Raw genomic sequence first — 16,424 nt, 5'->3', positions numbered from 1 at the left:
AAACATAAAAACAGAGTTAAGGCAAAAAAAAAAAGGATACCCTGCAACAGGCTCATTGTTTCATTTATCAAATCATGGATCAAAATCCCTGTGGGAAATAAGTTAACTGCGGACTTCCTAAAAACTAAATTCGTTGGCCATTTTTGTGAACTACTCCGATGGAAGCTAGTGCCTTGAGGGACACCATTCTCCATATCATACTATTAGGGAGTACCGACTGCTTATGTTTATGGATATGATCTGAAGTACTCCGTAAATCCTATGTACATCCTCCTCCTCCTGAAGTCTGAATCACGCAAGTGTGGAATCTTGAGTTAACACTGCAAGACTCCGCTGAAGGGTGCAATGGTTGTCTGAACTCTGAAGTGTCTGCGCTGCTGCTAGTTAATCAATCACGTGTGTAGTGGACAGGGTCAGTCCTGAGATTTTGGTGGCACAGGGCGAAAGTATAATTTGGGGCCCCTTAAAATTTTGTACGAGCATTCATAGATGCAAGTTTACTTATAACGGCATCATTGTCAATCCCTCCTCATTTTAGTTGCTTGGAGGTGAACATAAACACGATGCTTGGCAAGCAACATTGCAAGGCTGTGATGGCATCGACCGCTAGGAGCCATGAGCATGGTTTCATTGGAGCATCGAGTGTCATTCGGAACCCTTGGACAATGGAAGCACTGCCATGCCAGAAAGTGCCTTCGATGGTGACGTACTTGCTTGTTCATAAAATGGGAATATCGCTAGTATTGTCTCTTGGCTCCGGGTCATCAATACCCCCAAGATAGTTGTGTGCCATACAGCAGACTGCAAAGGAGATTACGGCAAGAATCAAGGTCTTTGAAGATATCTCCTTTTCTTTACGGATGAATATCTTCAAATATAGAGGCACACAATATGTGCGTCCTACTGTAAAACAATCCGTTTTTGCCAATGACTATAGATGGTCACTTTTTTCTGTGGAAGATCAACGCGGGCAGCCTACTACGGCTTCCTGCATGTTCATACCTCTAGTGATTCTCGTATATACATATTCTGAAGTGAAGTCGTATTGTCTGGATCCATCTTGCGTTGTGCTTGTAAGCAAAGCTAGTGAGCGTCTGGGAGATCAACTGATGAATAACATGTAAACTCTGGGTCTGGATGGGTGGATTCCCGGGGACCTCATATGCAGTGCTGCAGGCGCCCGTTAACGATCCAGCGCCTGCAGCGCTGCTAGCATGGACCGCCCCACTAGAATGCTGTTCAGTTTTTTTTCTTTGCTCAATTTTTTAATGAAAAAATATAAAATCAAAAATGGTTTACAGATACAAAGAAAAAAGGTTCATCCATTTGGAAAAAAACTTCATATTTGGCTGCTAGTAAATGAGGTGCGTGAACAGTTTATTGAAGAAGTTGAAAGTAGGAAGTCTTATGTCCAGATAGAGGAAACAAATGATGGAATGATCCTAGACAAAGATGACTTTGACATTCAGTCTCATATGGAGTATTGCTCTGCCCAACTCAAGAACTTTGAGATGGATGTTGATGAAGAGGAAGAGAAGATTAACCTGCCTGAGATGGTGTGCCTGCCTATGGAGGTTGCAGCAAAGATTGGCTCTGTCAAGAGGTCCCTGATTGAAACAATGGAAGAAGCTGAGAGAAGCAATACTAAGAAGGGAGCTCCTACCTTGAACAAGAAGTGGGGACCTGTACTAGCTACCAGACCAACTACAAGACAACATGGAAATGTAAAGATCATGGAAAAAGCTACTGCTTACCTGAAAAAGAAGAATCTGAAGATTCCTGCTTCGTTCCAAGGTAAATCTTTTGTTAGCATTGATACTGATTTGCTTGCTGCACAAGTTTCCAGTATTGATATTATTATGGGAGATAACTATAATGAACAGAAAGATATAGTCCAAGACTTAATTTTGAGAGAAAACGTTAGATGTCTAGATTTTGCTGATTCCAACCCTGAAACTGTTTTACCAAAAAATTTAGATACTCCTCCCCATGGGATTGAGAATACTTGTTCTGATCTGGGTGCTAGAGTTAATTTCAAACTAGGTGATGCTGCTAGTTTGGATAACTCATGCCTAGATATTAAGCAATCAAAGAGGCTTTGTAGCATGTCTCACCCTTTTAAAATATCATGATAGGTTCCTTTTGGAACATTCGTGGGCTTGGTCAACCAGGGAAAACTCAGCGTCTGCAGGAATTTATCAGAGATAACACAGTGGATTTTGTTGGTTTCTTTGAAACCAAAAGAGAAGTTATAGATAATAATAGTCTGAAAAAAATTGCGGGTAATAGGAATATGATGTGGCATCACTTACCTGCGCATGGTTCAGCTGGTGGTGTCCTTGTGGGCATCAATAATGATATATTTGAGATTATTGGTTTTATTGATAGAGAATTTTGTGTGCTAACTACTGTTAGAAACAAAACTGATAATTGTGTATGGCAATTTGTTGCTGTTTATGGGACTGCCTATAATTATAGGAAGACTGCATTTATTGATGAGCTTCATGAAGTGCTTGACATAGTTTCTTATCCAGTTATCGTGGGAGGAGATTTTAATCTCATCAGATCTGTTGCTGATAAGAGCAGTGGCAATATTAACCAATCTATTGCTTTTCTTTTCAATGATTGGATCAATAAATGGGGTCTTATGGAGATCAATGTTGCTAATAGGAAATTCACCTGGAGCAACAACCAGGAGGATCCCATTTATGCTACTATTGATAGAGTCTTTGTATCCCCTTCTTGGGATGCTCTTTTTCCTTTATCGACTTTGAAAGCCCTCCCGAGAATTGGGAGTGACCACACCCCTCTTCTGATTGATACAATGGCTAGGAGAAATACATCTCCAAAACTATTCAGATTTGAGAAATGGTGGTTAGACCAACCTGATTTTAAAAACATAGTTGAGAATTCATGGAAAGCTCCAGTTTCCGAGAGAGGTGCTATAGAAGTTTGGATGTATAAATCTAAACGTCTTAGAAAAAAGATTAAAGGTTGGAGTGTCAATATTGACTCTGCCATTAAGAGAAAAAAGAAAGACCTGATTCAAGAGTTTGACATTTTAGATGTGTTTGCAGAGAATGATCGCAGTTCTGCGGAGGATAAAACTAGGACGAAAGAAATCAAATTGGAACTAGAGAGTATTATGAGGAAAGAAGAGACTGCCTTGTGGCAGAGGTCTAGAGATCACAGAATTAAAGATGGTGATAAGAATAATGCGTATTTCCACGCTTTAGCTAATCATAGACACCGCAAGAATCACTTAACGGAGTTAGTTGGAGATCATGGGACTGTTCACACCACGGGGGAAATGTTAGATGTGGCGACTTCTTTTTATAAAGATTTATTTAGCCATGAAGAGAGACATAACATTCATCCGGGCCCTTCCTTCTGGAAGGAGGAGGAGTTGATTTCTGAAGTGGAAAATGAGAATCTTTAGAAAAACATCTTTGAGTTGGAGGTAAAGGAGGCCATCTTTGGTTCTTATGGTAATGGTGCTCTTGGCCCTGATGGGTATTCCTTTCTATTTTATCAAACATTTTGGGAGCTTTTAAAAACTGACTTTATGGCTTTGGTTACATAGTTTGAAGCTGGTAGATTAGATATTCATAGACTCAATTTTGCGCTGATTGTTTTGATTCCTAAAGAACCTGGAGCCAATACTATGAAGAAATTTAGACCAATCAGCTTGAGTAATTGTGCGGTTAAAATTTTCTCTAAGATTCTTACTAACAGATTATCTCCTATTAGTGATAGATTAATATCTCCTAATCAAACTTCTTTTATTAAAGGGAGATATATCCTTGAGAGTGTGGTGTTAGCTCATGAAGTAATACACGAGGTTAAAAAATCTGAGATGCATGGGCTTGTGCTCAAATTAGACTATGAGAAAGCATATGATAGAGTTAGTTGGGAATTTCTATTTGAGATGCTAGAGTCCCGTGGTTTTGGTACCAAGTGGATCTCTTGGATTAAATGCCTCTTACTTCAAAGCACCTTTAGTGTGCGTATCAATGATACTACTGGTCCCTACTTTGTAGGAGGTAAAGGTCTTAAACAAGGTGATCCTATCTCCCCTATACTATTCAATCTGGTTGCTGATGTATTTTCTAAAATGCTTATTAAAGCTTCCTCGTGTGGATTGATCTCGGGCCTATTAAATAATATCATTCCGGGAGGAGTTGTTAGTCTCCAATATGCAGATGATACTCTCCTCTTTCTAGAGGATTCATATGATAAAGCTAGAAATTTTAAATGGATCTTATCCTGTTTTGAAAATTTGTCGGGGATGAAAATCAACTTTCATAAAAGTAATCTCATTACTATTAACATGGCTGAGGATAGAACTAGGGTTTTTGCCCAGATTTTCTGTTGCAATTTGGGATCTTTTCCTATTAAATACTTGGGAGCCCCTTTACATTATGATAAATTGAGAAAAGAGGACCTGCAACCTTTGATTGACAGGATCATTAAAGGTATCTCTGGCTGGTTAGGAAGATACCTAACATATAGAGGCAAGATTATCCTACTCTGTGCTTGTATTGTGAGTATTCCGGCCTATCTAATGGCAGTTATGAAATTTCCAAAATGGGCTATTAAAGCTATTAATTCCCAGATGTCTTACTTCTTATGGGGTAACATGGGGGAACAACATAAGTATCACCTAGCCCATTGGGGCCTAGTTTCTAGGAAGAAAGAGTTTGGTGGTTTGGGGATACCCAACATTAGAGAATTTAATATGGCTTTGCTAGCTTCATGGGGTAAGAGATTTTTTAATGATGTAGACAGTGATTGGAAGAAGATTCTGAGATATAAGTACATTGTGTCTAACCCAAATATACTTTGGTCTAGACAACAGGGAAGCTCTCCCTTTTGGAAGAGTGTAACCTGGGCTCTGAATGCCACTAGAACCTCATATAAATGGGAAATTGGTAATGGTGATAATATTAATTTCTGGCATGACATCTGGGCTGGAGATTGTTCTCTGAAAGTGAGATTTTGGAACCTATTTGAGATATGTAATCAACAGGATTGTACAGTTTCTCAGGTTTGGAATGGGACATCTCTTAGGTTGTCCTTTAGAAGATGTGTAGACAATAGTGGTATGGATAACTGGAATAATCTCATTGACTTTATTAAAGGTTTTTGCATGACTGATTTACATGATAAACCAATCTGGGAGCTAGAACCCAATGGGATCTACTCTGTACGTTCCTTCTACAAGTTTATAAACTTTGGTGGTGTGGTCTCTCCTATTGGAGATAGCCTGTGGAAAACTTTGTGCCCTCAAAATATTCATGTGTTCCTATGGCTTTGTTTGTATAATAAAATACTAACCAGAGACAATGTTGCTAAAAGGAAACATCTCGATGATTTGACGTGTTTGTTTTGCAATGAACCATAATCTATACAACACCTTTTCTTTGAGTGCATTAATGTTGGTGTTATTTGGACAACTATATCTGAGTTTTTTCATTGCACTAGAATGCTTTGTTTTCATGATGTAGCTTCCCTTTGGAAGCTGGATAAGAAGAAAATTTTGCTCAATATGATTATTGCTGCCTCCTTGTGGAGTGTTTGGACTTTAAGAAATGAATTTTGCTTCCAGGGACGCACTTGGAGAGGTCTGGGTTGCGTCCTTGTCAATTTAAGAGGGGTTTTGCAACAATGGTCGTCTATGTGCGACGCTGCTCAAGTGGATATGCTGAGGAACTTGATCATGGTGTTGGACAGGCGTCGGGGAGAGCTTCTGAGGATTGCCTGGAGTAGGGATCGAAGCTAGTTCTTCTCTTCTTTGTCTGGCTGTAATATAAATGATAGTTCGCTGGTCTAAAGCTGTAGCTGGGCGTTGGATACTTGTTTCCTTTTGTAAGGTGGTAGAGGGATGATTTGCAGGTTGAGAGCGTATCATGTTTTGATGCGATGTTGCTGGTTTTGCTCTGCTCCATTCAATAAAATGGGGCGGGGGGAAACCCCTTTCTTTAAAAAAAAACTTCATATCTTTAGAAAAGGTTCATCAATTTGAAAAAGAGTTTATTGAAAATGAAAAAAAAACATCCAATTTAGGAAAAGTTTATTATTTTTTTAAAAAGTTCAATAAATTTGAACAAATTCAAAAAAAAACAAAAAAACTTCATGTATTTTCTAAAAAGTTCATTGAACTGAAAAAAGTTCATAAATCTTAAAAAAGTTCATCCATTTTTAAAAAGATGTTCATCAAATTTCAAAAACGTTAATCTACATTCAAAAAAGTTCGTCAACCTTAAAATGTATTCTGTGAAATTTAAAAAAATCATCGATATTCAAATAAGTTCATAGAATTTTCAAAATAAATAAATATCACAAGTGCCTAGATGGGCCGGCCCAGTTCGGAAGTCACAGGCGCCGGTTAATAAAAATGCACATTAACTAGTGCCTGTGGCGCTAAATAGGAAATGCCGGATTCCCTGCTAAGAAAACAGGGATGGGTGGATTAGATCCAGAAGCAAGAATAAAAAAGAGTGCAAGATGCAAGATCACGGACCTTCGCAAACCTACGCGATCGTTTGGAGAACATCTCTTGCCGATCTCTCCCTCGCAACGGCAGCAGCTCGCGGATCGGTTTGGGTACGGAGGTGTTCAGTATTCTCCTCGCCAGACCTCAATAGCATGTCCAACTGTATTTATGAAACAACTTCTTCAGTTTACATTCAGTCTTCAGTTACGGTGCAAGGTAGAAGCGGTATCGGCAAATCCAGATCGTCCACCAGCCATCCAAAGGAGGAGAGTTAATTGTTGTGATGTACAGTATATTATTTTTATCCAGTAGTCACTGCCGCTGACTGAAGCTTTACCTTCTTATACCCTTCTTGCTTTAGGCTGTATATATGTTTGCCATGAACATACACACTGCATGGCAAGCAAGTCGATGCTTTGGATCTGGACAACGGTACACCAAAATTTGCAGCAAAAGCCTCTTGACCACAACCCGCTGCCAAGGCTCAACCTTTATGGCCGCAGAATCATGGTCATCATGATGTTTTAGCTACATCAGAAGAGGCAGCAATGTGGATGGCAACAAGGCTTGAGCCATTTGATCCTATCCTATAAAGAGGATTCCTTGCTTGCGACAAGGCTATCAACAAACAAAGAAGAGAAAAATGCCACCACCTAATGAACTAGCAAAATCTGCAGTTACAACTCAGCCAGTCAACAATCCCTTCAGAATTCCAAACTAAAAGGCATATGCAAAGAACTCTGAAATTTACAAAAGCACATTCATGCATTAATCATTGGAGAAGATGAAAATGGCATCCCTCAAGTTATACTTACTGACACAAAATTTCTACAACATCAGGAAAGAGCGATGCCGAGAAGCAACTGCAGTTATATATGCAATGCTGCAGAAGGACTCAGTGTGGCCAATCACATTTTTACCTCGAGAGTCCAATTGGGAAACCTTACAGTCACCACACTATTAGAGTAGTACAGTAGATACTAGCAGCTGTGGCACATTCCTGCAAACTGAATCTCCTTTTTTTTAAGCAAACTGTCGGTTAACTAACTGCAAACTAGTCAAAGTCAGAGTGGCAAATGGCAAGGTGGCAACATTCTTTGGAGCAACAAGTGTCTGAACTGCAATTCTATAACATTCAAGGCATTTGCCTTTAGAACCCACTTTTGGAATACCTCCTTCGACTAGCTATAGCCTATTCCAATTTTGTAATGAGACACTGCCTAGTTCTCAATGCCTCCTAAAACTCAGCAAATTGTACAAAATTGCTGGTGAAAGGAGTTAGTGGACCTGCCATTTATGCAGGACTGATCACTGAAAATTCTGATATTATCTCCTCCCCTACTAGACTACAAATTATTATTTTTAGCAACTACTAATGCAAGAATTTCCCATCCTCTTCTTAATTTTGGCCCATGGGCTTTTAAGCGGCCTTGGCCTATCTAAACCAGTGATTAAAAGAGTGCAAATCCGGCCATCAAACGCCCGTGAACATGACCGGCCAGTGACTTGGGCTTGGCATATTAAGATTTTGAGAAAGAGATCCAGCCCGTGACCCTAGACATGACGGGCTTTTCAACAGACGAACCGGGTCTAGGCCTTAGTTTTCTGCTATGGCATTTTTAGGCCCTGTCTAGACCCGGCTCGGCCCAGCCCATGGCAATGTATTACGCCATTACCGTCGTTGCACGCACACTTAACAAAAAAAAGGAGTAATGCTACACCTACAAAGGCTTACGTAAAGATTTTACGTACAAACTGATGTGTAAGATTGTGATTGGTAATTGGAGGATGAGGGGCCCCACCCCCACTGAAAATCGGGAGGAAGAGAAGAGTTAGTTTGAAAGGTTAAGTAAATCTTTGTAAGTTTTTGTATGTCTAACATTATTGAAAAAAAGGGTAGGGACTTCTCCAGAGCTCCAAGCAGAAGCAGGGGAGACTGCGCTCTAGATCGGGGAAACCGAAAACCCGGAGCGCATATATATCAGGGTCAGCTGGACTGCAGTCCAGTTCAACCCCCCTAGCAACGTAAGCATGAGCGAATATTGTTCTCTATGGACGGACCAAGCACAGTTCATTCCACGGTGACATGATACCGGGCAACGGATCAAATAAATCGTGACGAGGCAGCTACTAATACATAATCCGTGTCCAAATTAAACCCAAAGCATGGAGCATCGTGTCGTGTGCACGGGACGAGCATTGACACCGCGAGGCACGCCGGTCGGACCCTGCACGACGGTTACGTGACGCACTAAATTCGACCAGACCGGACGAGCAGTTCTTCGTCCCATACGAATTCCCCCCCTCCCTCCGCCCTGCCCGATCCATCATGACATCCACGTACTACGTGCTCGGGAGGGACGACGGGTTGATGAGCCGGGTCCCGACGGCATACGGAGGCGCTAGGCTAGGCCGGCACGCTGGCGACCGGATCGGCAGGCGGAGGGCCCGAGCCGTCGCCGACGGGACCATATATCCCCACAGCTAGCCCGGCCACCACAGAGGGGAGGAGGAGAGGACCACGCCGAGCTCAGCTGAGCTTGACAACACCTCAGGCCATGCCCATTCCCATGCCATGCATCGGTCGAAACGACTTCAGATCTCGAGAACCCGTCCATCATATTCCATGGCCATCCCTGGAACCTGTATGTATGTATATGTATGTATGCAAGTTGTGGTGCAGTCGCTGCGCGTTGGCCATGTGTGGATAGCATACGGCCATACGGTCACGTCGGGAGCAGTCACCCCATGACGTCGCACGCGCGCCACGGGGGATCGGGAGGGCACGGCGCGCGCCGGTCACGTGGCCTCGGGTCCCTCCCCTGGCCCTGGCCCTGGCGTGCGCGGCCACAACCCAGCAGCTCCGACCGATGCGCCGTGCGTGGGCTTTGGTTGGGTGGTTCGCTGGTTTGTAGGACTACCTTGATGGAGTGACTGTGACACGACGGCGGCCGGGGATGGATGCGGCAGCGGAGTTATGGATGTCACGCGCATGTAGATGTGGGGGGTGGGGGTGGCCGTGGCATATGGCATGACTACAATTCAATGAGCATCCCCATCCAGGACATGCAGCTACGACTTTTAAACGAAAATGAATGAACAACTGGATGGACCGACATGCACGTACTCCTCACGTTATTTACGCTCGCTCTCATTCACGCTCCTGGTTACGATAGATGGATAAAGATAGAAAAACGTCAATGCACATCGGTTTGCACACATGCAGTAAGGGTATCTCCAACACTAACCACTTCGGCATCCGTATGTGGACAAGGAGATGAGTGAAGGCTGCTATCTAACATTCTGTGCATGTACTTCACCAATTAATTAACCAAACCAGGCGAAATTGCTGGAAACACGATGAATTAGGGGACTGATTTGCGCCGGCGCGCCGGCCCAAACTTTCGGCCGGCCGCGCGCGAGCCGCAGGATCCATCAACCCCACGTCATCCGTATCTTTGGATCCGCATGCAACATTTTTTCTCCCATGCAGTAAAATTTTGATGCGATGCAGCAATTTTTTCAACGGTTACAAAAAAACAAAATTTGTAGAAAAAAATATCTACGTGATCATATATGAATTAGGGGACTGATCTACGCGCGAGCCGCAGGATCCACCAACCCCGCGTCGTCCGTACTGTTGGATCCGCATGCAACATTTTTCTCCCCATGCAGCAAAAATTCGAAGCGATGCAGCAATTTTTTCAACGGTTGCAACAAAAAACAAAATTTGTAGCATAAAAAATATCTACGCGATCGTAGCAAAAAAACGAAGTTGTTGGTGCGTGGTAGCAAAAGTCAAACGCCGGTTGTATCAAATATTTACGTGACGCGTATGCAACTTTTTTAGCGAACGGTTGCAGCAAAACATGATGCCAGTTGCAGCAAAAATTAACACGGTTGTAGCAAAAGTAAAAAAACATCGATTGTAATGAAAAATCCGACGAACTGGAGTTGCAACCAAACGTATATGCAGTTTTTTTACTGGGACAAAAAATAGTAAAAAAAACGCTTGCAGCAAATATGACGCTGGTTGCAACATATTTAGACGAAAAATGTTGCATCCACTGACCAGCGAAGCGCGCGGGTGAGAAAAATGTTGCATGGGCCCGCGCGCGAGGGGCGACCGGCGTGTCGGTTCGGCCGGCGCGCGAGTGGGGAACGATTCCCGATGAATTATGTTCAGAATGGAAAATAGACACACGGTAAACTCTAGTCTTTATTAATGATAGAATTACACACATATATATGTAGCTCCGAAAGGGTGAGTACGTAGGGACATGAAGCAACGGTCTCTGTTAGAAAATTCAAGGATTACTAGAATTAATCAAATCCTCACACCTCTAATACATGCTTGTTAGTGTAAGTATAATTATCTTGAAAATCTCCTCCAAAACCCTATGAAGAAAGTAAGGATAAATGTGTTTGGTATGTTACTAAAACTCATGTAAATCCATTGAAAAAAATAAAGAGAAATTGGTGCAACATACATTAATTATCGTCTCTTTTAACTCAATACGTGAGAACCATAGAGTTCGAAGAACAATAAACATGTTGTATATAGTTTCCTCATGTTGATACTAACTCATTAAAAACCTGTTTGAGAACATGTATAGTAAACTCGTGAAGGAAAAAAGTATAATATGATGCTTCGAACAGGAAGATACTTCCCCTTCTTTTTGTAAATTTTGAAGCCGTCACATACCAATTGCATGATCATATTTCTGGAGTGTTGAAGTTGGTAGAGACTTCGTGGACAAATCAGTAAGATTGTCGCGTGAGTTGACTTGCAAGATGGGCAATATGGTCATATTGCTTAGTAACTTGTTTGCATTCGGGCAACACAAGAAGTATTATCTTAGAGATAAGTGTTCGTGGATTTAGCTACTAAGGTCTATTTTAAATATTTTCATGTGATGGCTGCCATACCTAGCACGAACACAAAGCTTGTCTACGATCTGACGTGGCAGGGGTTTGTTTGATATATCCAATGATATTGGTGTCCAGATTTCTCTCAAACTAAAAATTAGGACAAAATGTTTCATGCAGTGGAGATATCAAATGATATTCTTGACCCTCAACCAATTATGTGTGGTGGGTTCAATGGCATCTGGATATGGAACTGTGTGTCCCAATATCACATTTCCATCATCGCATGTTTTTAACAAATCTTTCTCTACATGTAGAGAATGAATTGCCATGAGAGTTATGAATGGATAAAAATTGACCACAGCGAGTTTCTGCAATATATTCTGGATATGGACAACATGATGTATCATAATGTATAAATGAAGGTACTCGAAGTTTTACCAAAATCCTTCATCTTGAATTCCTTCATTTAGATGATAACATGCTTAACATGTGTGGGTAATCATCAATGAAGGAGTAATCCTTATCTATAAGGAATTCACTATGTCAATGTGTGGGTAATCATCAATGTATGTTGTGTTTTGCATTTTGATTCACACGTGAGATTCCATTGGGAATCATCTCTGTCTAAATCTAGTGATCCACACACACACACACACACACACACACACAAATCTATCAAGTGCATAGATAAATGATTTTGTACTGCCAATAATATAAGTTATCAGAAAGAGATTTCACCTTTGGAGAATAGTTCGGTATCTGCGTGAACATTGTGCTACAATATTTGCTCCATGTCTCACCACCATCTTGTTCCCATTCTATTTCTAGAAGAAAACCGATGTAGGTATTACCTATGTGAATACCTTCCCTTAATTAAGCAAGATTATTTCTACCTATTATACACTTTGCTTGAGGTGAATCCGAATGGTGTTCACATTTTTCCATGGCCATGGTCTTTGGACCCGAATCATGTGAAAGGTTTTTGCAATCTAGTTGAGAAATATATGTAGAAAATCGTAAACTTCCGGTTATATGTTTCTACGGAACCTATATGTCAATATATAATTGATTTAAATATCATTATCCATGGTGACTGCTCGCGATTTCCTAATGCGTCTGAGTTGGGTATTCTGATGTCCAGGTCATTGTGTGCACTATGACCTGTGTTGGTGGAGGTTGCCCATCCACTGGGTGTATACTACCCATTAGATGTCTGTCAACATGAAGTTGACTTGCATTTACTTGTTCAGAGGCATTTATATCTTTGCTTGCGAGAAGGTGAATCCCGATGTACAACTACCGTACTTCTCCCCTTGTTGTTTTAAATGGGGAGTTGAGTGATTTTAGTTGGTACAACCACTCTTTCTAACATATTTTTTGTAGGATTTGTGTGACACTTTTGTAGTCAGTAAATGAATCTGACAGGTTATTTGCAATGTGTTGCAAATCATCTGAACGCATGGTTCAGATCTTTGAGTATGTGGGTTTGAGGCAGAAATGTGTTCAACATCCCACTAATTTCCTGGCAGTCTTTGTGGTAGTTGAAATCTCTCCCTAATATCTGGAATGTTCCTCACTGAATTAGCACACTGCCCTTGAATAAATATATTTGAGGGGCCAAAGTTGTATGCGAGAGTGGTGATATCATTATGTAACCGAATTACCGTAGATGAGAAATACTTGGTAGATTTCCACATATAAAATATAGAGGGAAATAATATTATGCAGTTTGATCATGAACGTGTAAAACTGCATGACTTCAACGTAAAGTTGGTAAGTTGTAATTCCAAAGTAAAAAAATAATGCAATGAGCTTAACTCTTTGTATAAAGGATTCTAACAAATCATTTGAGTTTGTACATATAGGACAAAGTGATAAACTTCAATCCTACGGCCATAGTGAAGGCAGTCAAGGAGAATTCTACAACGTTGTCCATTCGATTTGCTTGAAATCGAGAGCCTATGATTTTCTGTGGATAAATCACACTTGAGATCATCGGATAGATGTGTCTTTTAGAACCATGCAATATCTGAATAGTTTAGCCAATGGTTGGGAAAAGCCACTTACCTCGACTTAATGCATTCAAGAAGTCTAACTGGTCCAGAATAAACTTTAAGGAGCCTTAAAATTAGCTTCCCTGCGTCACATGTAGTGCACAGAAAATCCAATTATTGTTAGAATCTAGCATCATAATAGTCATAAATGAATGCAATAGCTGATAGTTTCGGTTTCAACCCAATGTCTGGATAACCGGTTTCAACCCAATGTCTGGATAACCAATACGAGTATGCCAAGTTTGTCATGTACAAGACATTCTGGAAACTATCTTTTACGCAACATGTGCTACAGGTCAGTGGCGGGCTCGAAATAAGCGAAAGGTGTGCACATTTTAACGAATTTGAGTTATATTTCAATTAGCTTGCATAGGCCTTAAAACTCAGATCATTTTTACATGGTGAAAAGATGTTTTCCACACATCTTGGTGTGCCATGACACACCTGGCACACCCCCTGGGTACACCATTGCTACATGTATTCTAGTATGTGTAGTCAAATCATGAGATTAAGAAGATAATGTCATGGCATATCCGTATTTGGTAAAGAGAAGATGTTTCTCTTTGTTGTCATCACAAGTTTTGCTATGGTAACTCTTTGACGAATACCTCTATAGTTTTAGTAGGTATGAGCTGAATTAAGACACAATAAAGCCGTGTCTTCGAAATAAACCAAAAAACTTCGTCTCCGCACGAGAAGTGATCCACGAACAATGTACACCCATCACAATATATATCACACGTGCAAGAGTAGGGTATTATCTCCGTCGTGACGGTTTGAACCTAGGTAAGTCCAATCTTCTGTTTTCGCTTAACTATTCGCCAAGCTTGGATACCTCGAGGGATCTGCTGGAATCTACTCTCATAATGTATATTATAAAAAATGCATTTTTTGTGTGTAAATTATATGCAATTTTTGTCAATTTTGATTCTAGAGTTTTTTATTTTCTTCTTAAAGGTTAGTACCAATGCCATCCATTCCTTCTTCCTTCGAAAACACCTTATTTCAATTTTTTTATAATTTTTTTATTATATTTCTTCTTAAAGGATAATACATATACCACCAATAAATTCATCCTTATAAAACCTTTTTTTTATTTTATGTTTAGCTTTTAGTTCAATTTATGTTTTAAAGGGTAATACCAATATCACTATTCCACTATTATATGTTTATTCTTGCATATTATAACAAAGAGTAATTTCTGTGCAATATTTTTCATCATTTTTTTTAGTTTTTTTTTTCTTTTTAAAGGCAATACCAATGTAACCAATTCATTCTCCCTTATAAAACATATGATTTTTATTTATTTTTCTTTTATTTCATTTTCTTTCCTCTTAAAGGGTAATACCAACGTTACTAATTCCACTATTATATGTTTATTCTTGGATATTATTTTAGAGCGCAGTCCATGTGCAATTTTTTAATAATTGATATTAGTTTTTATTTTATTTTGTTTCTTATTTAGGGGTAATATTAATGCCACTACTTCATCCCTTCGTAGAATTTGCAAAACTTTAAACATTATATGCTAATTGTTGCATATTACAATAAAGCTCAATTTTAGTGTAAATTGTGTTCAAATTTTGACATTATTTGTTTTTGTTTTGTTTCATTTTTTTCTTAAAGGATAATATAAATGCCACTAATTCATTCCTTCTTAGTATATTTATTTGCAAAATTTCAACAATTATATGGTTATTCTTGCATATTGTAAAGGGCGTAATTGTTACTATAAATTGTATGCAAATTTTATCACTATTTATTTAATTATTTTTAAATTTTCCTTCTTCTTAAAAGGTAGGATTGATGCTACTTGTCCATTTTCCATATATTTTTCTTTATTTGTTGTTTTTTTTTTGCTTGTGCCTTGCGAGGTATCATGTCACTTTTGTTATGTTTCAAAGTAAGCCCTGGAATGTGGTCGGCTTTTCTTTTAAGGTTGCATAGGGCCGACTGCTCCTCTATAGAAATCAACATATAGTTTTTATGGTGCAAGTGGGTTTTGATTTCGCTGCTCCTTCGTTTATTTGTTGGATGTGGCAAAATCGTACTTACCATAAATATTATAATCTCATGCGCCTGACCCTTTTTCTTCTGTTGGGTATGTAGTGAATGTGTTTGTATTGTGCTTTGTTGTTGCCTCATCCCAAGACACATCAGATTATCGGGTTTCTGTTTGTGCTTCTTTTTTTATGAACTTAAAATGTTATATCTTAATTGTCTTTGCTATTCTTTAGTCACATGAAATATTTTCTAGTTTCGGTCGAGTTTCTCGTCTTGTTAGATGCAGCCCATCTACAAAAAATTGTATCCACCGTGTGATTCAAGTAGACATGAAATCGATTTTTTACTTTATCTATAAAGCGGGGCGAAAAGCTATTTCGAGAGACATAAAACCGAACGAGCTCTGGCTGATCTATGCTTAGAGGCCCTATGCATGAACATCAATATCCAGCACACACACTTTATCGAAACATCAATATAAATTTCCACCATTCAGCATGGATGGTGAGCTATCTCAAAAACAATGAGAACAAAGAAAAATGAATATCAATTTGCACCACACAAAAGCTTTGCTACGGCTAGGAGATGAAGTAAGCAACTACTAGTACGTAGGAACACGATCAAGTAGAAAACATGCCGATCTGGAAGCAAATCGACTGACATAATATTTTGATTAGTCGATTGATCAAAACAAAAAAAAGTAGTCAACTTGCATGTAGCATGTCCCATTTTCCCATGTCATTCAATTTGTGTTTTGTGCGAGGCCGAAGGTAGGGACAATGTAAAGAGCGACCGCAATGAGTAGCGGTTGTTAATGGAAACGAGCCCAAAACCTGACGAGTGCAAGTTAAAGGATGCAGGAGTCGTCGAAGTTGTTGCGGATTAGGGGGCTTAGAGGGATGGGCACGACGATGAGGGGAGGTCGAGGTAGGGCGAGGCGGTGTGCGACAACATGTGGCGCTCGCAAGTGGGTGGGTGTGGGTGTGTGTGTGGGAGGG

This window comes from Hordeum vulgare, chromosome 1H (genome assembly GCF_904849725.1).
Source record: "Hordeum vulgare subsp. vulgare chromosome 1H, MorexV3_pseudomolecules_assembly, whole genome shotgun sequence".
NCBI classification, from domain to species: domain Eukaryota; kingdom Viridiplantae; phylum Streptophyta; class Magnoliopsida; order Poales; family Poaceae; genus Hordeum; species Hordeum vulgare.
Note: the sequence above shows the minus strand (reverse complement) of the source record.